Here is a 26,488-nt window from a genome sequence, read left to right as displayed (position 1 = left end):
GACATGCATATTTTGTTCATAAAACTTATCAAAATTTTTAAATATTCATAATATCATTGCTGACAAAGATCTGGGAAATGAGTACTCTCAGATATTAGTGAAAAGATATATTGGTAAAAATATTTTGGAGGGTAATTTGAGGTCTCAATTAATAATTGACATACCAGTCTTAATTTTTAGAAATTTACCGCAAAAATATCTTGGGCTTATAAATATGAATGGGTAAGAGAATCACTGTAGCATGTAGTAATATTAAGAACAATGCGGAAATGAAATGTCATTCTATAGGTAAGTGTCAGTGGGGTACACATATATGTTCTGCACTCAAAATATATATGTTATATTTTGTTTTGAAAAACTCAATTGGGAACTATATAAGACAAAATTCCATTTAGAAGTTTACAGGAGGGATCCCTGGGTGGCGCAGCGGTTTGGCGCCTGCCTTTGGCCCAGGGCGCGATCCTGGAGACCCGGGATCGAATCCCACGTCGGGCTCCCGGTGCATGGAGCCTGCTTCTCCCTCTGCCTGTGTCTCTGCCTCTCTCTCTCTCTCTGTGACTATCATAAATAAATAAAAATTAAAAAAAATATCTCTATATATGAAACTATCTCTATATAACTCATAGGCTAATATATGCTTGAATAATCAAAATTACAAGTTTATGTATCAAACTGTTAACACTAAGTATTTCTGAAAGTTGTAATGAGAAGGAAGGATAGGGGAAGGGTGGTTTACTTTAGACTTTATATACTTAAAAAAATAATAAGTGATACTCTAGTTCTCTCTTGTGTGTCTAAAGCTGCTCCATAGGAATCCATGTCCTTTTCTCTGAGAGTCCAGGCCAGCCACAATGCAGCACAACTGTCCTCTGCTTTATTGCCAAAGCAGCTAGCCAGACCACCCTTGCTCCTCCTCCTCCCTCTGATTCACACAGAAGTCAGACACCTTTTGTGCGTATTATACACTCCCAAGGGCCTCCGCACTTGTTATTGTTTTTTGTTTGTTTGTTTGGGTGGTTTTAATGTGTTACGGTACAGGCAAGATTGATTGCTAGCTTTTCACAATACCTGCCAGTTAGTAGAAACTTCACCTTATCCTTCCCATTGATAACAGCTGCTGATAACCACCGTTTTAAACAGCATAATGAGTGAGCCTAACTAGCAAATTAACGAATACATCTGTTTCAAATCTCTATAATTAAGACCCCCCAAAACGGACTTGGCAAGTAAGAGAGGTCTCTCTTTAACCATTTATTAATTCTTTCAGTCATAATCTGGTACAAATCAAGTCTATATATTATTACCTATAAAGGTGAAGGCTTTACAGTACAAAAAATAAGACAGAAACAAAAAAAAAGGACTAATACTGAGGGCCTACTGTATAAATTTTTTATATGCATTATCAGCTCTAATTTTCAAAACTACCCAAAGAAATATGCACTATTATCCCTATTTTTTTTACAGAGGAGGATAGAGATATTTTTAAATGGAGGCATAAAACTATAAGATGGCTAAATATCTTTTCCTTCCTATACAGAAGTAGGGACAAGCCTCGTTAATTGGATAACCAGTCACCAGTCACATTTTAACTCTTTTGAAGGCAAACAGGAGTCTCTTCTTGATAGCGTAGAGGGAGTGTATATTCTTTTGTATGTTTGTTTTATCCCTTTCATCTTTTAATTTATTTTTTTTAAACCAAACCTTCAAGTTGGAAAGGAAAGAAGTTTTCTTCCTGTTGAAATAAATAACAAATCTGGGGTTTTAGCCACCTGATGTTCTTGGAAATGTCAATTTCAAGGGAGAAAATTAGCGTTGGAGAGCCTGGGACTAAATTTCAACTGTGCCTTTCTAAATTGTGCATGCAAATGGGCAATTAGACCTGCGATGGGTAATTGCATGCCTAAGTGAACCCTTCCATAAGTAGTTTAGAAGCCATTTTTGAAGGTTGAATTTGTCGAAGTCCTTATAAATTTCCTCTTCTTGCTGAAACAGCCTATGGAAGTGCATCCTTAACTTCAATAAGACAATACCTCTCTATTCCAGGTACTTCCCAGCAAAATTAAAATCACTTGAGGAGGTGAGAAAGGAACATATGAGAAAATATAGTGCTAGATAGTATCTAGAATTTGTTTTACATATGTGATACAATAATATTTAATCATTGTAGAAAAATTAAAAAATAATGTAAGTATATAAAAAAGAATATAAATATAAAATAGAATCATTAGTAAGTCATTTATCCATACAGCAATAATAATGTTACTAATTTGTCCTTATGTTTCTAAATTTACTATATTCATGAATATATATATACTTTTCCATATTTAACAATGTATTTTATAATAATTGTTCTATAATCATTTTATGACCCCCACATTTTTCATTTTAATATATCATAATGTGTAAAATTGACATCCACATGCTTAATGCTTAGGTTATGTTTTAACTTGCAGTATTATAAAATACATTATTTTTAAAATGGAGTGGTAAACATAAAGGCCTTATTATTTTTGCTTGACTGCCTAATTATTTCTTGAAATCACTTCTCCTATATGCAATTCTGAATAGTATTAGTCTTTTTTATTTTTGTCATATATGTGAAAACCATCTCTTTTTTCCTGATTATTTTTATTCATATTTCAGGTGTGATCAGCATCTTGTAAAGGTCAATCTTTCCTCTCCAGCTCAGCATTTCTCTGAATGATCTTCTGATCCTATAAAGAGCCCTTTCTTTCTTTTTTAAAGCAAGATCCATTAACTTCTCATAAAATTACTGTGCCATGGCACACAATAAAAAACACTAATTTTCCTTCATACTCTGCCAAATAAAGCAGTATGATATACATTCAAAAATTCATTTAATCATGTGTGCCTTCTTTCATGTATTCTCAGTTACTTAAATCACAAAACATGAATTTCTTTGGAGACTCAGGAAAAATCAAGGACTAGTAGTCCTTGAATAAGTCTGCCTGCCTTCCATCCTTCCTTCTTTCCTTTCTTCCTTCTTTCCCTCCTTTCTTCTTTCTCTCTATAGAGATAGAAATAAAGATGCATACATATATATATGTATATATAGAGAGATGTATATATATATATAGATAGATAGATGGATATATACATTATTTCAAATAGACAACAATATGCCCTTTAAGTGGGATACATTCTTCAATATTCCCGGTGGAATAAACAAAACTATTTATTTATAGCAGGATTAACATCAGTGATGACATTTTTAATAGTAATTTAATTTCACTAAAAACTGGTCAGAGGCTAGGTGATATGAGGGTCAACAAAAAAGTCTCTTGATCTACAAGGACTTGACAAAGTACAAATACAAATAATTAATATCCCACATGTTTAGAAACAAGACTACCTCTACTTTGAGAGATAGTTTAACTAAAAGTCATTAGTACATGAAAAACTTAAAAATTAAAAGAAATTTAAAAACTTATGACTGCACTATTAACATTAAAATTTACAGGATAAAAACCTCTATTTTATGAGAATGTCAAGGAAAATAATTAGCCTATTGTTATTGTTTTGGTAGAAGCAGCAGGAATCAAAATTCACCAGGTCTGAAATTTTAAATGAGAATGATTGTTTCATGATATGATAAACCTATTAATGTTTTATAAACCACGAGTGGATTATGTGCTTTCAAAAGCTATATCGATAGTGAATTAATTTACCTGATTGATGGATAATTAGTAAGTATTGGCAAGATACTCTTTAAGTTGAATTGAGTTATTCTATTACACAAAATGCTTTATAAATGTTTTGCCAGGGTGTTGGGTTGCTTATTTGTTTTGTTTTGATTTTTAACCTTTCAAGAGTTTTAAGTTTAGTATTTGAACATCTAGTTTAACTAATGGCATATAAATATTTATCTTAAAATGTAACTGCTACTGATTTTAAATAAATCCATTTGAAAAATGTACCTTTTGTATTGTTTACATAAAATTCAGCTTATTCATTCAGCCATCATATATTGCTTATGTTTATTATTCTTTTTGACAATCACTTTTATTTTTTTAGAGATTTTATTTATTTATTTATTTGAGAGAGAGAGAGAGAGAGAGAGAGCAAGAGTAAAAGAGAGAGTACAAGCAGGGGAGAGAGAAAGGAGGCTCCTGCCAAGCAGGGACTGATGTAGGGCTCAACCCCAGGACCTCAGGATCATGACCTGAGCTGAAGGCAGACACTTAATCAACTGAGCCACCCAGGTGCCCTGACAATTGTTTTTAATAAGCATTTTCTATGCAGAGGAACAACTTGTTAAAAAGTATACTAAGTCCATTCCATATATCTAGCTTTATCCCATACCTCTCTCTTTCTGAATGGCCACCCTCAGCCTGTACTAGAATTCATTCAATTCTTTATTCTGTCACACTTCAGGAACCATCTTTCCTTCTATCCTGGTCATCCTTCACCCAGCTACTTTTTATTTATTATTTATCCAAAATCAACTGACATCTTAGTCTAAGTTTGGTTTTCCTCCTGTGAACTTCCATAAATGCTGTATCTATTGCACTGTAGCATTTACCATTTTATATTATTCACTACTAGATTGGGAGGTTCCTGAAAACAAGGATAACATTTTTCTTATTTGTCCATGCACCTTCAGTCCCAAGTAGTGTCTGGCAAAAAGGATAAATAAATATTTAATAAACACTCAGGTGGATGAATGAATGGACAGAAGAAGCAGTGATATGAGAAAATAGGGCACATTTGGGAGTTCTTAGGTGCCAGTGAAAAATATGTACCAAGTACAGCTGATTCTCATTATTTGTAATAGTTGTGCCCTATAAAATTGCCATGAACACTGAATTGGTAAATATTGAGTCATTGTTCTTAGGGGAAATATAAGGTTAGGTTCCTGTGAGCATCTGTTCACAACATTCTTGTCATTCGATCAATGCATAATCTTATTTTATGTGTGTCTCTGTTTAAAAATAACTTATCCTGTGTATATCATTGATTTATTAACATTGAACCCACAGTCAGTAACACTATAACCAATGCCTGAATAAAGCTTATCTAACAAATGTATTTTCTCCATAAGGTACATCACAGCCTTCTTGCACTTAGGAATCCTGGGCAGTACTTTAGCACCATGCTTGGGATCTATTTTATTTTATTATTTTATTTTATTTTATTTTATTTTATTTTATTTATTTTATTTTATTTTATTTTATTTTTTTATTTTATTTTATTTTTATTTTATTATTTTATTTTATTAAGATTTTATTAATTTATTCATGAGAATCACAGAGAGAGAGGCAGAGACATAGCAGAGGGAGAAGTACGCTCCCCACATGGAGCCTGGTATGGGGACTCAATCCCAGATCCCGGGATCATGCACCGAGCCAAACGCAGATGCTCAACCACTGAGCCACCCAGGCAACTTGGGATCCATTTTAAAAAGCAAAATCACCAACAAAAAGCACAACAATGTAAAAAATGTGGCGCTAAGTAGACTACAAAAAGAACACTTATTTCCAATATAGCAGGGGAAACATGAAATCAGGATTGCCTTGGTCCATCACATCTGGGATTATATGCATTAGGCAACTCAATTTTTGTTACCCTGCACATGTGCAGGTCCCTGAAGAAGTCTGAAAAGCCTGTGAAAGTGCTATGAGTATTGACTTTAGAGTTACAGATAACTTTACATAGAAACTGCAAATAATGAATATTGTATTTGGTGCTGGTGAAAAAAATATGGCTTCTGTTATCAAGAAGCTTGCAATCTAATTGAAGTTAGGAAACAACTATAAAACAGGGCAAAAAGCAACATAAGGATGCATAAAGAAAGTTTTGAAGATTTTGGAATCAGTGGGCACAAATGTAATCAGATGAGGCTTAATCGTGGAAGTGGCTTTAAACTATATTTAGAAGGGTAGGTAGGATTTTAAAGGAAGAATATAAAAGTGAAGAAAAATCTGGATGAAGAGATATGATCTTGTGAAATGAGTGAATGTTTGATAATGATCAGAGAAGCCAGTTAGAAAATGATTGCAATAGGCCACCAAGTGGACACACTAAACCAGTAAGTATTTAAAAAGCTAAGATAGAGATAAAAACATTGTGCTGGAGGCAAAGACAGGGAGTTATGGAAAATAAAAATAACCACAGAATAAGACTAAAGAAATAGATCTATAAACGTTATCCACAGACTGTATTAGTTTTCTTTTGCTGCATAACAAACTACCATGAATTAAGCAGCTTAAAACCACATGCACTTTCTATTTCATAGGATCCATGGGTCAAGAGTCTAGATTCTGGAGACTGAGGCTGAGTCCTCTGCGTAGGGTCTCACTGTGCTGCAAACAAGGTGTTGACAGGGCTGCATTCCTCTCTGGAGCTTGGAGTTCTTTTCCCAGATCGTGTGGTTGTTGGAAGACTTTAATTGCTTGAGTTTGTAGGACTGGAGATGCCATGTTCTTGATTGCCACCCTCAGCCCTTAGATCCTGGTCACATGTTCTCATGGGCTCTCCTATAACACATCATCTCACTTCCACAAGGCAAATAGGAAAACTCTCTTGCTTCAAATTTCTCTTGTCATGCATGGCCTAAATTCTCTGAGGTTCACCCCATTAGGTCAGGTCTACCCAAGATAATCGTTTGATTAACTCAATGCCACCTGATTAGGAATCTTAATTACATCTGCAAATCACTTTACCTCTGTCATATAATGTAATTTAATCACAAGAGTGATGTCCATCACAATCACAAGTCCCAAGCACACTCCAGGGAAAGGGGATTTATATAGGAGACATGAATCTTGGAGACAATCTTACAGTGCCACCCATAGTAAGGATCCATTGAATTGATATATATATATATATATATGATTCATTTATTTATTTAATTTTTAAATACTGCTATTACTGGTCAGTCAGACCTTTCCCACTCCTACCAGTTAGATTTTTGCACTTACTAATCAGAGGAATCCCAAGGAAGAACCTTTGTATCCCTGAGTTGGAAGTGGCAGGAACTATGTTTGGATCTAAATCAGGACTAAACTGATCAGCATAAGAAAGAGAGAGAAGAGCCTAAGGAAAGATTCAAGGGCCAGGACAGGAAGAAGGGGTTCATGCAGTGCTGTGAGTAGGGGCAAGGCAGAGAGATGTGCTAAGAAGCAGAGAGCAAGGGAAGACATGAGGCAGCTTTGTAGGATGAGGACCTGTGAGAGATTTGACATGTAGAAAGGACATTTTGGGGGCTGCTTTGCTTTGTATTTAAAAAATCACCTCCTCCTGCTTTTCTACCTCCCAGTGTCTTCAGCAAAGCATTCTCTATCCTTGTTTTAGAATTATACTTATAAAAATAATAGAATAATAATAATAAAAGCACAGGCTTTTATTTATTGCTATTTTGCTTTCTTTTTTTGAGACAATATGTAAGAGTGGCTTTAAGTTTGGCACTAGGAAGGAGATGATGGCTAGCTAGGACATTATTGCATACCTTGTTCTTCTCTTCCCTCTTTCTCTCTTGTCTCTCCTTCCTTCTCTCCTTCTCTTAACTCTCTCCCTCCTTCCCCACTTCATTCATCTCTCTCCCTTCCTCTCTTTGCTCTGGAATCTCTCCTAGGATCTTTCCCTCACTTTCTTATGTAGATCTCAATCTGTTTATGTCATCCCAGTGAAGATCTTCCCATCTTTTTGTTTTGTTTGTTTTTTTGTTTTGGGTTTTGCTTGGTTTTGTTTTACTGATAACACATAGAATGAAATCCAAACTCTTACTTTGGCCTAGAAACACCTATATTAGGCTGAATGGTATCTGTCCACCTCTCTGATTTTATCTGATACCACCATTTTTCTGTCTACTCTGACCTCTCTGTTTCTTGAATATGCTTAGCTTATTCCTGCTCTACCAATTCCATACTATTTTCCTCTGCATGGCTAACTTCATCATGTAGTTCGGATCACAGATTAAATATCATCTTCCCAGGGAGGCCTTCCTTAAAAATCATAACAAAGCCACCTTTCTAGCAAAGCATCCTATTCTAATTCTCTAGCAACACTTATCACCATCTGATATATGTATTGTTATGTGTTTATTTTCTTTTTTTAAAATATTATTTATTTATTTATTCATGAAAGACAAAGAGAGAGAGGGGGTGGGGGAGAGAGAGAGAGAGGCAGAGACACAGGCAAAGGGAGAAGCAGGCCCCGTGCAGGGAGCCCGATGTGGGACTCGATCCCAGGACTCCAGGATCACGCCCTGGGCTGAAGGCAGGCTCTAAACTGCTGAGCCATCCAGACGTCCCATGTGTTTATTTTCTGTCTTCTGCCCTCCAACTTCTATCCCTGGACAGGCCATGTGCTCCTCAAGGTCAGACAATGTAACCACCAATTATCAGTCTATGGCCAGTAACGAGAATACTGTGTAACACATAGCAGGTGCTTTACAATTACTTAATAAATAGATTTACAAGAAATTAGACTGTATATGTTTTAATCTTGTTTTTGCCACTAATTTGCTGTTTGATCTTGGGCAAGAACAGGGAGTTCTTTCAGAGCTTGGAGTACAAAAGCAAGAACATTTATGAATATTTCAATATCCCAGATCTGTTATATATTATTATCCATTTTGATGGAAGAAGAAACTAAGGCTCTCTGAGATAAAATAATCAATGATTGACATGTGGTGGAGCTAGAATACAAATCTACCTATGTTTGCCTTAAAGTCCCTTTGGCACTGCCATTCAGAAATCTTGAAACACCATGATCTTCTACTTCCTTCTATAGGATAGACTTTCCTCTAATCAAGCATCTATCATTTTTTATCCTGAACAGCTTTTCTAATTTGTAGGAATAAGGAAAGAAGAACGCACACTGAGTGGAGAGTCTAAATACAAAGGTTTGGGGACTGCATTAAGTCATGTTTTTGTTTCTTTTCTTTTTAAGAAAAAGAAATGAAAGAGTAATAAGCTAAGGTAATATCTACAGAATTATCTTTTCTATTATCTGTGCTAATTTATACTTTTTAAAAACCACCTAGTTTGTCTTCATCTAAGCATTTTATTTTTCTAATTTCCAACTGTTTTGTGTGTTAAATGCTTTCTAAATGATTTGTAAGGTTGATATTTAAACAACTCTTATACTGCATAATCACACAGTTCACTCTTTAGAAACATCACTTTTTTCCCCACTTTCAGTGTCTTTATTTAGATGTCAAATTATGCTCACATTGCAATGCTAATTCAGCTGTAAGCAATGATTATGTCACATACACCTATTTTATTCTTCTCCTATTCTGATTCAGTGAAAAACTGCTTCTCATTTCATTTACTTGGGTTTCTCTTCTTTATTTCTCTTTTCTCTTTTTCTTTCTTTCTTTCTTTCTTTCTTTCTTTCTTTCTTTCGTTCTTTCTTCTTTCTTTTTTCAGTGATTGTTCTTTTGAGTTCCAGGCATGAGTTCAATTTGCTCAAAATTTCAAAGAGTTAAGATGTTTCCTAGATATGTAAGAGTCATGTGACATTAACAATAGTGTGTGGAGCTATGGGTGAATAATTGCTTAGTAATGCATGGCTTGTCTATGAGAGTCTTTTTCTTCTTTTTCTTTCTTTTTTCTTAAAGATTTATTTATTTATTTTTGAGAGAGAGAGAGAGAGAGAGAGAGAGAAGGGGGGGAAAAAGGGAGAGGGCGAGAGAGAATCCCAAGCAGGCTCCACACCTAGTGCAGAGCCCAACACGGGGCTCAGTCTCACAACCCTGAGATCAAGACCTGAGCCAAAATCAGGAGTTGGGCACTTAACTTACTGAGCCACCCAGGTGCCCCTAGAGTCTTGTTGTTCTTTTTTTGTTTTTTTTTTAGATTTTATTTATTTATTCATGAGAGACACACAGAGAGAGGCAAAGACACAGGAAGAGGGAGGAGAAGAAGGCTCCATGCAGAGAGCCTGACACAGGACTTGATCCCGACCACATCCAGAGCCAAAGGCAGATGCTCAACCACTGAGCCACCCAGGTATCCCGAATCTTGTTCTCCTAAAGCAACTAATATTCACTGCAAGAATCTGAGACATATCCTATCACTCTAGGAGTTCTTGAAGAATATATGTATTTTCTCTGCTGCCTTCACATAACCACAAATTCCCTTCCTAATGATAATAACAATTATAACACAGTAACATGGGTAATCCTATGAGTACTATTAATTTTTTCAGTTCATAGATAAGGAAATGAAATCTGATGAGTAACCTCAGCTAATAAGGGGTTTACTCAGGGTTCTGGCAACAAAATTCGGGCTTTCCTCCTAAAAGAACCTGAGATTTTAACCACTATACTTTACATGTCCTGGTTTTCATTGTACTTTCTTTTCCAACCCTGGTCTGCCTGTCTAATATTTTTCTTTCTTTCATTCAAGAAATATGTATTAAGTATTTGAAACAATGCAACAGAGATAGAACAGTGAATAATGCTATTAATCTTTAAGTGCTCAAAGGTAACCAGGGTGGTAGTGGGAAGCACATGAATAAACAAGTAGTTAGGTTAGAAAGCTATAATTACAGTTGGGCAGTATCAGAGATTATTTCCAGAGTCTGTCCAGATTTTAGACTATGTAATGAATTAGTATGTGCTGACAACGGGAAAGGAGAACAATTGTTGGATGCTTACTGTGTGCTAAGTGTTGTGCTAAGTACTTACATTAATTAAGGCAATATAGGCTTAATACAAAGGATGTTTGTTTCTTGCTCAGATAATTTGCTATCTTAGTTGGGCAGCTGTCCTCCAGGCAGTGCTCAAACTCCTAGTACCTTGGGCCTCTCCAATCTTTAATTTGGGATTCCTAAGGTTTCCCATAGGTCTCCTCTATTTTCAGAAAGCAGAAATGGGAAAGGAGGAAAGGGAAGAATGTGTATGTGACACTTTTATGCACCAGCCTTGCGAGGGACCTTCTGTTTCACTGCCTAGAACTCCATCATATGGAAAATTCTCATGGGAATTGCAAGGGAAGCTGGGAAATGAGGTCTGACATTGGTCCCAGGTAAATTTACATACTGCTCATACATTGAAAGTATGGATGTCAGCAAATGTCAACAAAATCACTCTCCAGAAGAAGGTTCTAAAAAAAGTAAAACTTGATACTTTTGTGATGACTAATCTTCTTTTAAGCTATCTTCAGAGAGCCTATAAAAAGAGAGACAGAGAGAGAGAGAGAGAGAAAGAATAAACACAGAAAGGAGGGCCCTTGCAAAATATTTTTAAGATAGTAATCAACTTGCTTCTGTAAACTGCGAGCTAAAATACTAGGGCTTGTGGATGTGTGTGTATATGTGTGTAAATGCTAGCAACATACACCAGAAAACAACAAAATAGGTGTTTATTTCTATAGGTGTTTTATACGGGTAATTTCATTTGATAATCAAATACAATCATTATTATCATTTTGCTGATGAGGCTCAGACATGTAAGCAAGTTGCTCAAGATCACAAAAATAATAATTAATACACTGGATTCAAATCCAGATTATTCTGTGCAAAGTTGATATCCTTTCTATTACACCAAGCAGATTCTATGAGAAGCCTTTAAAAAAATGAATTGTAGCAGATACAATATCAGGATGCTTTACTACATGGATATTTAGCCATTGTTTGACCTTATTTTTTTTAAATTATTTATCTATTCATGAGAGACACATAGAGGCAGAGACATAGGCAGAGGGAGAAACAGACTCCTCAAGGGGAGCCTAATGTGGAACTGGGTCCAGGGACTGGGACCCAAAGGCAGATGCTCAACCACTGAGCCACCCAGGCATCCTGACCTTAAAGTCTTGAACAAACTCTAATATTCAATATTAGAATTTCAACAGTATGTAAAGAAAAATCCCCACTTATTAAAAGTATGATAGCACAAGGACCCATGGTATAACTGTCCTTACAGACTCAGCTTAGAATAAGTTACTTACATTTTCTAAAACTGAGTCCAAGGAAACTTCAGGCAATACTTCAGTAAGGATACTTCCTCCCTTTTGCCCTGTACCTCCCTAGCTATATTTGTTAAGTTTAATCATTTGAAAAATGGAAAAATTACAGAAAACCTAACAGTACATATTAAGGTAAAGAGAATATCAACTTGAATATTTGGAAGTATCTTAAACTTCCATAGACTATTTCTTTAGGTATTAAAAGCCATAGACCACAGAATGCAATTAGAGTTGATAATCATTACTAATTTCAAATAGTGTCTCTCAAAATAAAGCATTCAGAAAAGTTTATCTAGAAAATATCATCTACCAGAAATCTGTGATGCAGTCACAAAATTCATAAATAGATAATTATAAGCTATTCAATTTTTTGTTTTGATTTACCACTATAAAACAGAATATACTATAGTAGTCTATTTGGCTCTGCTCCTTTGCATCTGTAAACTGAGTGAGCACTTCTCTGATCTGAGAGGCAAGTTGATAACCACAAGTAGCCTAGTTTCCTGGGTTGAATAGGTCCTCTTTAGTGCAGTGGCAATTCTGAGACAGGGTTGTTTTCTTCCACTCTTATTGATGAGTTTCATGAGATTTGGTGGGGAGGAGAAGACACAAATAAATAACTCTAGGGCCATAATGTATTTCTATGATCACCAATCTTATTTCCAACACTACATAGATCTTGTTTGAAGAAATACATATCAGAAATATGTCCCTATGCTCCAATGGAGTGCCATCATTTTCCTCCAAATTATTTCCCTAACTCCTCACAAAATTCTTCTTACCTTTTATCCATTATTTCTGAGATGATCTTTGTAAAGGTATATAGCATTAATCTATTTGTTTGCTTGTTTTAAAGCTGGGGTTACCATACTCCAGGTATCAAATAGAATGGGAGAGACAGTGAACTTTATCTCTATTTTCTGTTATGTGGTGGCAAGTCTTAATAGGTTATCACTTATATTTCATAATCTAAATCACTCAGCCTGGAAATTAGTGAAAATCTCTCCTAGATTTGTCAGATGGTTTGAGTTTTCCAGGTTACTGTAAATTTTATTTTTTTCTGCAAATCCATAGTTCAATAGTCTGATGAGACAGGGTGTTGCAAGACTATTTCTTAGACATTATTTCAAACTGCATTGTTAGTGGTTGATAAATGAATGTGTGGATAAATGAATGCACAAATGAACTAACTAGGGTCACCAAAAAACTAGAGAACCTTACCTTAGCTGGTGGTGACATGGAGGAGCGGTCCAATTCTGTGTACAATCACTGAAAAAATTACAGCAATTCTCCAATGGGCTGAGAAAGACAGCCTCATTCCTGAGCAGAATAATAATACAAATGCCAACATCTTCCAAAACAAAAGACACCACTACAGTTTCTATTGTAAACACACTGTTTATCTCAAAATACTCCTGTTGATAGCTTGGCATTGGGAATAATCATTGCATAACAATGCTCTCGAACTGCAAGGGAATGATTATGAAAAATGAACACTTCACAGATGATAAACATAAATGCAGGCAGCACTTAATATTTTAATTTTAAAAAACTTCTCTTTTGAATTCAAACCTCTAGAAGATTGCTCAGAGATACTCTCATCCCTGGAAATACAAGACAAAAAAGTCACCAAGTAGCACTGCTATTTCAGTAACAGATGAAAAAAGAACAAATGTAATGAAAAAATCCAGCTACCAACACAAGGACTGGGACCATTTTAAAAACTAATAGAAGACAAAGGCATTTCACAGCAGATAAATGTAGCCTAATGATGGCTTTGATGAGCCTTTGTCTCTGGCTCTTTGTGCACACTAAAATATGAGGAATTTAAAAAAAGAGAGAGAGAGCAAAATAGTCAAAGACTTATCTGTATGTGTCACTAATGAGTGATGAGAACTGGAAAGACAAAGGATGAATTTCAGTGGTTTTGATGGGCCTTTATCAGATATGTCTGTGTGAATTACAAAATATGAGACCTGACAGAGAGTAGGAGTGGGGAAAAAGGGAAGAGATAAGTTTGATATGTGAAGAGTAATACATTAAACTTTTTGTGAAAGGAATGTGGGTTGGGAGGGGATGTCTCTCCTATGGTTTTCACAATAATAATCAGCCAATTGATTATCTAGCATGAATGTCTCAGAAAGATCTGCACATTTACTCAAGTGATTTACTCAACAAGGGTAAAGGGAATCACAGACTGTGAAATGCAGAACCATCCCCCAAGTTTGATTAGATTGAATGGAGCCATCAGCCGAGTTGATCTTCAATTTAGTTAATTTTTCAGTTCAATCTGACCAATTTTTAAACTAAACCAAAAGTTCAGTTCAGTCAAACTACCCATATGTGTAGGCATCACAAAATAGAAGTTATGTGCTTTTAACTATGAAAATACTAACCTGGGTTGGAACACTGGTTGCCCTGCTCCTTGCTGTGTGTTCTTAGGCCACTTAACATTTGGAGTTCCATTTTCTTTAACTGTCAACTGAATATGGTAACCACCTAGAATGTAAGAGTTTATAAGAATGATGAGAAAAATGAAAGAAATGAAATGTGTGTAATTCAGATTACCATGCTCTTACCTGGATAGAGTTTTGAGGTAGTTTTGAATTGCTCTGCATAATAATGAAATAAAAATAATGAAGTTGTGGAGTAGAAGAAGAGAATCTTGGTTTGGAGAAAGGACAAATAAAATAAAATACATACTAATGCCAAGAAAAGACTAGAGAAAAATGAATCTATTAGGGAAATTTAAGGTGTTTGCAAGAGCAAGGAAAGTGAAGTGATGCAGTGTTCATGATTCTCTGTATTAGTTTGCTAAGGCCACTATGAAAAATGCCACAAACTGGGTGAGTAACACCAATTTATTGCCTTACTGTTCTTAAGACTAGCAGCCTTAGATCAAGGTGTCAGCAGGGCCAGGCTTTCTCTCAAGGTGCCAGGGAAAGATCTGTTCTAGGACTCCCTCCTAGTTCCTGGTAGTTCTTTGGTTCATGGCAGCATAATCCAATCTTGACATGTGTTCCCCAAGTGTGCATGTATATGTCTAAATTTACTCTTTTTCTAAGGACATTAGTCATTTTGTGTAGTTAGGTTCCACCCTACTCCAGTATGACCTTACCTTAACTAATTATTTCTACAGTCACGAATTTCAAATAAGGTCACTTTCTGAGGTTAACATCTGAATCTGGACAGACACCAATCAATCCATATAATATTCCAATAATGCTTTATTAGTAGTGGATTTTTTTTCTAGAAGAAATAACAAGGTATACTGCCATCCATGCTGATGGAGAGGAATAGAGACCCAATTGATGAGGAAGACAATGGCTGGAGGCAGAGTTGAAATGTAGATGATAAGTATGAAGTGGCTTCAATGTGTTCATAATAGCAGTAAACAGTCATGTGCTACTGTGTGTAGGCAATGAAACAACTGCAGTAAAGAAGGACCCGACCCTTTGAGATCTGAGGGTGTAGTGATGGAGATACACCAAGAGATAATGATAACACATTGTAAGCTACAGGCCAAAATACAGTGGGATCCCAGCAGAGCCATTCACATATTTGCTTTCTTTGATCCCTAATGATGTCCTAACATGTCATTTTATTCCTTAGAATTTAGGAAAGAATGGTTTATCACCATAGGCATTTCATGTTGAGAATAGCTTCCTAAAATGATCTTTCTACTAAAAATCTAGAAAATTGGCATAAATGCCTATTCCTGCATGGTCACTAAATGATATAACTGGGTGTGTTTTTAAGTGTCTGTCATTTTCTATTCTACTCCATTGTCAAGCCTTCCACCCTCAAATAATATGAACACTGAAGTTTTTGTTAAATGTGAGTAAAATTCACATAAGTTCCTCAAAATAACCTTTAATTTTAGTGTTAGAATACTATTTGAATATGATGCCTCATGGTAGGTATCCTCTCTAAATATTTTGATATATTTATAGAAAGAATATATTTTAAGAATATGTATAATTTACTATGTATAATTTTGTGGAAATATGTTTTATATTATGTATTTTACATAACTTGATATTTTAGAGTAGTTTTAGATTAGATTCACAGAAAAATTGAGATGAAAGTATAGAGATTTCCCATATAACCCCTCCCCCTACGCAATCATAACATACACCATTATCAACATTCCCAACCATATTACCTTTGTTACAAGTGATGAACTTACTCTGAAGCATCATTAAAACCCAAAGTCCATACTTTACATTACAGTTCACTTTTGATGTTGTATATTCTATGAGTTTGTAAAAATGTATAATGGTTTATAGCCATCATTACAGTATTATACAGAGTGATTTTATTGGCCTAAAAATCCTCTGTGCTCTTCCTACTCATTTCTCCCCCTCATTTCCATGAACCCCTGACAACCACTAATCTTTGTACTAGTTCTTTTTTTTTTTAAATAAAAGATTCTATTTATTTATTCATGAGAGACACAGAGAGAGAGGTAGAGACAACAGGCAGAGGGAGAAACAGGCTTCCTGCAAGGAGCCCAATGAGGGACTTGATCCCAAATCCCAGGATCCCTGAGCCGAATGCAGGTGCCCAACTGCTGAGCCACCCAGGCATCCATGTATTATTTCTATAGTATCTTTCACCTTTACCAGAATATCATATGACAGGAATTAAACAGTATATAGCCTTTTCACATTGGCTCCTTTCACTTACTAATATTCATTTAAGTTTCTTTTGTGTCTTTTTGTGGCTTGATAACTTTTACTTTTTTAGCACCAAATAATATTCCATTGTATGGATTACTACAGGTTTTTAATCAGTTCATCTACCAAAGGACATCTTGGTTGATTATTTGTTTTGGCAATTATGAATAAAGTGGGTATAAACATTCCTATGCAGGTTTTTATGTAGAAAGAAGTTTAAACTTTTGGGGGTAAATACTAGGGAATGTGATACCTGGTTTGTTTAGAAAGAGTATGTTTTATTTGGGACACCTGGGTGGCTCAGTGGTTGAGCATCTGCCTTTGGCTCAAGGTATGATCCTGGAGTCCCAGGATCGGGCTCCCTGCATGGAGCCTGTTTCTCTCTCTGCCTCTCCCTGTGTGTCACTCATGAATAAATAGATAAAATCTTTTAAAGAGTATGTTTTATTTTATATGAAACTGTGAAACTGTTTTCCAAAGTGGTTGTGCCATTTTGTACTTGCAGCAATGCATGTGCCATTTTGTTGCAATGGATGAGAGTTCCTATTGCTCCACATCCTCAGGGGCATTTGGCATTTGTGAGTGTTACAGTTTGGCAATTTATTTATTTATCTTTTTTTTTTAAAGATTTATCTATTTATTCATGAGAGACACAGACTGAGAGAGAGAGGCAGAGACATAGGCAGAGGGAGAAGCAGGCTCCCACAGAGAGCCCAATGTAGGACTGGATCCCGGATCCCAGGATCACGACCTGAGCTTAAGGCAGGCGCCCAACTGCTGAGCCACCCAGGTGTCCCTCAGTTTGGCAATTTAAATGTAGTGGTATCTCATAGCTGTGGGGTAGAACATCTTTTGATTATTTGCCACCTGTGTGTTTTCTTTGGTGCGATGCTGGTTAATATCTTTGGCCCATTTTGAAACCAGTTTATTTCTTATGGTTCAGTTTTAAAAACGAGTTTATAACAGTACTTTATCAGATGGATCTTTAGCAAATATTTTCTTCCAGTCTATGGGTTGGCTTCTCATTCTCTTGACTTTCTCTTTCACAGAACAGTTTTTAATTTTAATGAAGTCCAGCTTACCAATGATTTCTTTCATAGATTGTATCTGAAAATCATTACTATACCCAAGATCATATAGGTTTTCTCCTATATTATCCTTTAAGAATTTTATAGTTCTGCATTTTACATTTAAGTCTGTGATCCATTCTGAAGTGATATCTGTGAAGGGTGTAAAGTCTGTGTCTATATTGTTATTTTATTATTTATTTATTTATTTTTGCATATTTATTATTTTGCTGTCCATTTGTTCCAACACCATTTGTTGAAAAATTATCTTTGCTCCATTGTATTGCCTTTGTTCCTTTGTCAATAATCAGTCGACTGTGTTTATGTGGGTCTACTTCAGGGTTCTCCATTCTGTTCTGTCAATCTATTTGTCTACCCATTTGCCAATAACATAGAGTCTTAATTATTATGAATTTATAATAAGTCTTTATGTCATGTAGTCTTAGTCCCACGACTGTATTTTTTTCCTTCAATATTGTATTGGATATTCTGGGTCTATTGCCTCTCCATATAAACGTTTAGAAGCTGTTGGTAGCAATAAAATAAATCACTGAGATTTTGACTGGAATTACACTGAATCTATATATCAAGTTAGGAACAACCAACAACTGACAAATTCAGTATTCCTATCCATGAAAATTATATATCTATATCTATATCTATATCTGTATCTATATCTGTATCTATATCTGTATCTATATCTATGTCTATATCTAGATACATGTTTTTTTTCTCATATAGATCTCATACATATTTTGTTAGAATTATGCCTATATATTTCATTTTGGGGGTGCTAATGTATATGGTATTGTACTTTTATTTTCAAATTCTACTTATTTCTGGTATAAGAAACTATTGACTATTGTATATTGACATTGTATATTTCAATCTTTCTGTAATGACTTGTTAGTTCCAGGAGTTTTTTTTGTCAATTTTTTTTCATGGTTTCTACATAGGCCATTATGTCATCTATGAACAAGATAGTTTTATTTTTTCCTTCTCAAAATGTATACATTTTATTTCTTTTATTGAATTAACTAATACTTCCAGTACAGTGTTGAAAATGAGTGACAGGCGGAAACATCTTATCTTGTTCCTGATCCTAGTGGGAAATATTCTAATTTCTTACCATTAAATCTGACATTAGCTATATATGTTTGTAGATACTTTTTATGAAATTGAGGAAATTCTCCTCTAATCCTCGTTTTCTGAGAGGTTTCTTTTTTTTCCCCACAAATAGGTGTTGGATTTTGTAAAATGATTTTCTGCATCTATTGATATGATTGTGTGTTTTACTTTCTTAGATTATAGATGTGATGGATTACTTTAACTGATTTTCAAGTATTGAAACTGCCTTGCATATCCGGAATAAATCTGGCAGGGTTATATTATTTAATTATTTCTATTCATCATTAGATTCAATTTGCTGTTATTTTGTTGACGATTTTTGCATGTATGTTCATGAGAGATATTGGTCTGCACATATTGTTTCTGATGACATCTTTGTCTGGCTTTGGCACTAGTAATTATTGCTTCACAGAATGAATGAGGAAGTATTACCTCTGCTTCCATGCTATAATTCTAGAGAATTAGAATTTCTTCCTTAATATTTGGTGGAATTCACCGGTGAACTCATCTAGGCTTGGTGCTGTTTTAGAAAGTTATTCATTATTGATTCCATTTTTATATAGATACAGGCCTATTCAAGTTGATTATTTCTTCATGTGTAAGATCTAGCAAATTGTGTCTTTCAAAGAATTGTTCTATATCATCTAGATTATCAAGTTTGTGGGAATAGAGTTGTTCATAGTATTTCTAGTGATGTCTCCTCTTTCATTTCTGATATTATCTTTTCAAAGAACCAGCTTTTAAAAAAATTTCTTGTTTTCAATTTCATTGTTTTTTGTTCTAATTCTTATATTTCTATTCTTCTGCTTACTTTGGATTTAATTTGCTCTTCTTTTTCTAGTTACTTAAGTTACAAACTTAGATGATTGATTTTAGATCTTTTTTTCTTTTCTAACAAATGCTTTCAATACTATAAATTTCCTTCTAAGCACTGCTTTTACTGCATCCAACCTGTTTTGGCAAATTGCCTGGGAGTCTTTTATTGTTAAGTTCAAAATATTTTAAAATTTCTCTTGAGATTTCTCCTTTGACTCATGTGTTGCTTAATCTTCATGCATTTTGGAATTTTTCAGTTATTTTTTCTTATTGATTTTTTTGTTTAATTCCATGTGCTCTGGGATCAGAAATTATGATTTCTATTCTTTTAAATTTGTCAAGGTGTGTTTAATAAGATGTATGCAGTTGAATGTTCCATGTGAGCTTGAGAAGAATGTGTATTCTTCTGTTGGATAATGTCATCCATAGATATCAATTATATCCAGGTGACTGACAGTGATGTTGAATCCAACTATGTCCTTACCGATTTTTAGCCTGCTGGATCTGTCCATTTCTGATACAGGCATGTAGACGTCTCCAACTACAATAGTAGATTCATTTATTTCTTCTTGAGAATCTACCATCTCTTGCCTCATGTAGTTTTATGCTCTGTTTTAGGTGCATACACATTAAATTATTGTTTATTATTGAAGGATTTACTCCTTTATCATAAATTACTTTCCTTCCTTTGATGTTGGCCTTGGCTGAAGTTTACATAGCTGCTCCTGCATTCTTTTTACTAATGTGAGCATTGTATATTTCTTCCATATATTTGTTTTTAATCTATAGCTGTCTTTATATTTAAAGTGGTTTTGGTTTTTGTAGACAACATATAATTGGGTCTTTTTTTATCTACTTTGATAATTTCTGTCCTTTAATTAGTATATTTAGACTACCAACATTCAAAGTGGTTATTTATATAGTTGGATTAATAGCTACTATATTTGTTACTGTGTTCTCTTTGTTCTTATTTTTGTCTTTACTCTTTTTCTGTTTTTTGAGTATTAATTGAGCATTTTATATGATTTCATGTTCTCTCCTTTCTTAGCATATCAGGTACTTTTTTAAAAAAACTTTTGTTATTGGGTGTCATAAAGTTTGTAATATATACTTATAACCTATTCAAGTTCACTTTCAAATAACACTATAACTGGTGGACATTAGCAAGATAGTGGAGTAGAAATTTAATACTTTTCCCTCAAAGAACACTGATTTTGACAATCAGCCATGGAAAAGACATGCCTTTGTAGAATTCTGGGAGTCTATGAAAGAAGTTTCAAGACAATCCAAGAAAAAAAATACCTGAGTTTGTGGGGGGTGGTACCTGGGTGTCTCAGTCAGTTAAGCATCCAACTCTTGGTTTCATCTCAGGTTCTGATCTGATGGCTTGTGGGATCCAGCGCTGCATGGGTTCTGTACCCAGCAGGAGTCTGCTTGAATATCCTCTCTCTCTGCCCCTCTCCTGATGCTCTTTCTCTCTCTCAAATTAAAAGAAAATAATCTTTTTTAAAAATTCTGAGTTTTGACGTGTCAAAGAGGGTAGGAGGGACAGTTTCACTTTACTTATATTGCCCTACTCCCAGGATAGCACATCTTAGTGTCCAAAGAGAACTTCTAAGCCTGTAATTTCTCCCATAAGGAAAAGTGAGAGTTATGAGTGAGTGCCTGCCATTCCCAGTTGTATGGGTCCCTGCCAAAGATCCTACTTCATTCTTACGCCATCTAGAATACTGAGGTGCGCTGCACACCTGGAATGTAGTAAAGGGCTGGGAAAACAGCAGCCAGTATTCCAAGGATATCAAAGGGATGTGGATCTTACTAATTGCTTTTTGGAACTTATCAGGAAGCATACCCATAAGCCTCTAGGGTCATCTCACTGGCAAATCCTCCCAACAACCCCACAGACACCAATACTCTGACTGCCTTACCCTCACACTCACACAGCAACCCCATGGCCAGCTCACTGCACACACTTGATGATAGTAAGTATAAGATTTTGCAGATAACTAATTAGCACATTCAGAAAGCTGGCCTAAGTTTGCAGGGTTGGGAGAGAGCACAGAAACTTGAAGATTTAGAACCACCCTAGAGAAAGCAAACAGGAGGCTATCAGCACCTAGCCAGACTTTGCAGGGTCCAGAGAAGACATACAATCTTTAGAATTTCCCCCAAACTGGGTATAAGAAATATGGAGCAGGCCTGTCCATAGAAAAGACCTGAGAACACCTCAGAATCCCTGGCAGGGCTAACAGAATGCACTTTATCCTGAAACCAATCAGTAAAGACTAGAGGAGGTGGTTGCTTCTTCAATTGCAAAGACATCAACAGAAGACTTCAAGGAACATAAAAATCAAGGAAACATGTCGCCACCAAAGCAATGAAATAATTTCCCAGTAATAACCCCAAAGGAATGAAAATCTTTGATTTGTCTGATGAGGAATTCTAAGTAGTTGTTTTAAAGAAGCTTAGTTAGCTATACAGAAGCAAACAAAGAGATTAATGAAATCAAGAAACTAATACATGAACAAAACAAGAAGTTTAACAGAGAGATAGACATCATAATTGGGAACCAAAGAAAATTCTAGAACAAAAGAATACCACAAATGAAATAAAAATGGACTAGATAACATTAATAGCATAAGAAAACAATTCTGCAGAAAAAAACAATCTGTGTAGTCAAAGATAGATTCTTTGAAATAATTCAGTCAGAGAACAGGAAAAAAAGTGAAGAAAACCGATAGGAATTATAGGATACCATAGAATGAAAAAATTTACATATTAGTGGAGTCTTATAAAGAGAAGAGAGGGAGAAAGTGGTATAAAGCTTATTTAAAGAAATAATGGCTGAGAATACCACAAATTTGGGGAAAGATATAGGTATCCAAGTTCATAAAGTTAATAGATCCCTTAAAAGATTCAACCCAAAGAGATCTTATCCAAAATATATTATAATAGAACTATCTAAAATCAAAGATAAAGAGAGAACATTAAAAGCAGCCATATATATATATATATATTTTTTTTTAAATTCACTTCTTCACATACAAGGGAACCCTCTTAAGTCTATCAGTGGATACCTGGCAGAACAGTAGAGAGTAGGATGATATATTCAGAGTGCTGAAAGAAAAAAAATACCAACTAAAAATACTTTGTCTGGTAAAACTGTCTTTCAGTAATGAAGGAGAGATACTGCCTTTCCCAGACATACAAAAGCTTAGTGAGGTTATCATTATTAGACCTGCCTTACAACAAAAGCTGAAATTAAAATATGCTAATTACTAACATTAGAATATAAACCATATTGGCAAATATGTAATAAAAACCAACCAAACAAACAAACAAACCTGGGGCACCTGAGTAGCTCAGTGGTTGAGCATCTGCCTTTGGCACAGGTTGTGATCCTAGGTACTGGGATCAAGTTCTGCATCAGGCTTCTTGCAGGAAGCCTGCTTCTCCCTCTGCCTATGTTTCTGCCTCTCTTTCTGTGTCTCTCATGAATAAATAAATAAAATCTTTTAAAAAAATCTAGACTTTAATATGGTGGTATGTTAATTGCTTTAGTAGAAAGGTTAAAAAACAAAAGCATTAAAAATAAATATAGCTACAATAAATTTTAATGGGTACATAATGTAAAAAATACAAATTATAACATAAAACTAAAATGCCGAGAGTAAAGGATAGTCTTTGTATGTGATCAAAGTTAAGTTTATTATCAGTTTAAAATAGACTATTATCATAATAATATATTTTATATAAGCTTCAGGATAGTCACATAATGAAAATCTACAGTACATTTACAAAATATAAAGAGAAGGAAATCAAAGCAAACCACTATGGAAAATCATCAATTCAAAAAGAACAAAAGTGAGAAAGGAATAAAGGAACAAATAAGCAACTAAAGGGCCAGAAAACATGGAATAAGATAACATTAGAGAGTCCTTACCTATTAGTAATTATTTTAAATGTAAATGGATTAAATTTTCCATCATAAGGCATGCAGTGGCTGAATGCATAAAGACATTAGAACTACATATACCTAGAAGACATATACAGCTTCAAGGACACACATAGATTCAAAGTGAAGGGATAGAAGGAGATTTTCCTTGTAAGTGGAAACCAAAGGATAGCAAAGATAGCTAGCTATATTGCATTTAAGCTAACTTAAATGAAATTTAAGTCAAAAACTTTAACCAGAGACAAAAAAGCTTGTTAACAATGATAAAGGGGGTAACTCATTCATCAAGCAGATATAACAGTTCTAAAAATTTATGTGTCCAACAGTTAACATGTAAAAATGTTAAGTAAATACTGTTATGAATGGAGGAATAGACAACAATCAATAGTAATAGCGAACATTAGTACCTCACTTTCAACAATGAACAGATTATTTAGAAAAAAAAAAACAATAAAGATATACTGGACATAAAGCATACTATAGACTCAATAGTCAAATAGACATATATAGAATATTTATACAACAGAAGCAGAGTACACATTCTTCTCAGACTTCACACAAAACATTCTCCAGGACAGATCATGTATTAGTTCACAAAACAGTTTATCAAAGAAGAAATCAAAAGGGAATAAAAATATCAATAATAAAAAACCTCTCAACAAAGAAAAGCTCAGATCATAATGGCTTTACTGGGGAATTCTACCTAATGTTTGAAGAATTAATATGAATCCTTATCAACCTCTTGCAAAAAAAATTGAAGAAGAAAGAACGCTTCCAAAGTCATTTTATGAGGTCAGCATTACCCTGAACCAAAACCAGAGAAGAACACAATAGGAAAAGGAGACTATAGGCTGATATCCCTGAAGAACATAGATTAAAAAAATTCTCAACAAATTATTAGCAAACCAAATTAAACAGCATATTAGGAGGAGGATTACACATCATGACCAATTTGGATTTATTGCTAGGATGCAAGAATGGCTCACTATATACAAAATCAATAAATGTGATACACTAACATTAACATAATGAAGGATAGAAATTATATGATCATCTTAATAGATATAAAAATAGCATTTGGCAAAATTCACCATTTTTTTATGATAAAAACTCTCACAAATTGGACATCAAAGGAATGTACTCCAAAACGATAAGGCTATATATTGTAATCACACAGCTAACATCAAACTCAATGGTGAATAGCTGAAAACATTTCTTCTAAAATTAGGGACAAGGATGCTCACTTTTGCCACTTCTATTTAACATCACAAAAGGAGTCCTAGCCAATGCAATTAAGCACAAAGAAAAAAAATGTATTTGAATAAGAAAGGAAGTAGTGAAAATGTCTCTTATGTTTTTCTTTTTAAATCCTAAAATTCAGTGTAATCACAAAAAACCCTGAATAGCCAAAGCAATCTTGAGAAAGATTTCAAAATATATTACAAAGCTATAGAAATCAAAACAGTATGATATCAGTATAGTAATAGACACAAAAACCAATGGAACAGAATTGAGAGCTCAGATATAATTCCATGCATACGTGTTCAACTAATCTTGACAAAGGCATTAAGAACACACAATGGGAAAAGCATAGTTGCTTCAATTAAAGGTATTGGCCAAAGTGGATATCCACATGATAAAGAATGAAATTGGACCTCTGTCTTCCACCACTCACAAAAATTAACGTAAAGTAGATTAAATACTTAAATATAAGATCTGCAATTTATAGACAAGAATACAGAAAAAAACTTAACTTTGGTTTTGGCAATTATCTTTTTGATATGAATAAAAAGCAAAAATAAACAAATAGACTACATAGAGCTAAAAATCTTCAGCATAGTAAAGGAAATTGTGAGTTTCATTTCAGAAAATAAAATAACAATTTGTGGGATGGGAGAAAAAATTTGTAAACCATATATCTGATAAAAACTTGTTATCCAGGGGTTCCTAGATGGCTCAGTTGGTTAAAGGTCTGCCTTTGGCTCAGGTCATGATTTCAGGGTTTTGGGATCAAGTCCTGCATCAGGCTCCCTGCTCGATGGAAATCCTGCTTCTCCCTCTTCTTCTATTGCTCCCCCAACTCATGTGTGCCCTTTCTGTCTCTCAAATAAATAAATAAAATCTTTAAAAAAGACTTACTATCTAAAATATATGAGATTTATGCAACTCTAGCAAACAAGCAAATAATCCAATTAAAAATGGTCAAAGATCCTAAATAAATATTTTTCCAAAGAAGAAATGCAAATGTACAACAGGTAAATGAAAAGGTGCTCTACATCACAAATCATCAGAAAAATACAATCAAAACCACAATGAGATACTACCTCACACATGTTAAGATGGCTTTTATTAAAAAGGTAACAGATAACACGTGTTGGCAAAGATGTAGAAAAAAGAGACTTGTTATACACTGTCGATGGAAAGGTAAATTGGTACAATCAGTATGGAAAACAGTAAGGAGGATCCTTAAAAAATTAAAAATATTACTGCAACATGATCCAGGAATCCAATCTTTGAACATGTATCCAGGAAATGAAATCTGGATCTTGAAGAGATATCTGTGTTCCCATTCTCTCTGCAGTATTATTCAGAATAGCTAAAATAAGGAAAAAGCATTAGTGTCTGTCGACAGATTAATAAAGAAGATATGTGTGTGTAATATATAAAATATACATGTGCATGTATGTTTATAATATACATACACATTATATAATATATATGTATATATATGCTAATATATGTATATATTAGCATAGTATTCAGCCATGAGAAAGAAAAAAAAAGGCATTTGCAACAGCATGGATGGACTAGAGGACATTAATTCTATGTAAAATTGGTCAGATGAAAAATACTGTATGATCTCACTTCCCACTTACAAGTAGAATCTAAAAAAATAAAAGTCAAACT

General features: G+C 34.5%; 1 protein-coding gene across 2 annotated transcripts in view; it reads left to right on the top strand.

The window, feature by feature from the left end:
• Positions 1–26,488, top strand: part of TENM4 (teneurin transmembrane protein 4) — a 2,793,707-nt gene that overhangs the window by 609,172 nt on the left and 2,158,047 nt on the right. The window lies entirely within an intron of this gene.

The sequence above is a fragment of the Vulpes vulpes genome, chromosome 11 (assembly GCF_048418805.1).
Source record: "Vulpes vulpes isolate BD-2025 chromosome 11, VulVul3, whole genome shotgun sequence".
NCBI lineage: Eukaryota > Metazoa > Chordata > Mammalia > Carnivora > Canidae > Vulpes > Vulpes vulpes.
This window is presented reverse-complemented; position numbering and strand designations above follow the sequence as displayed.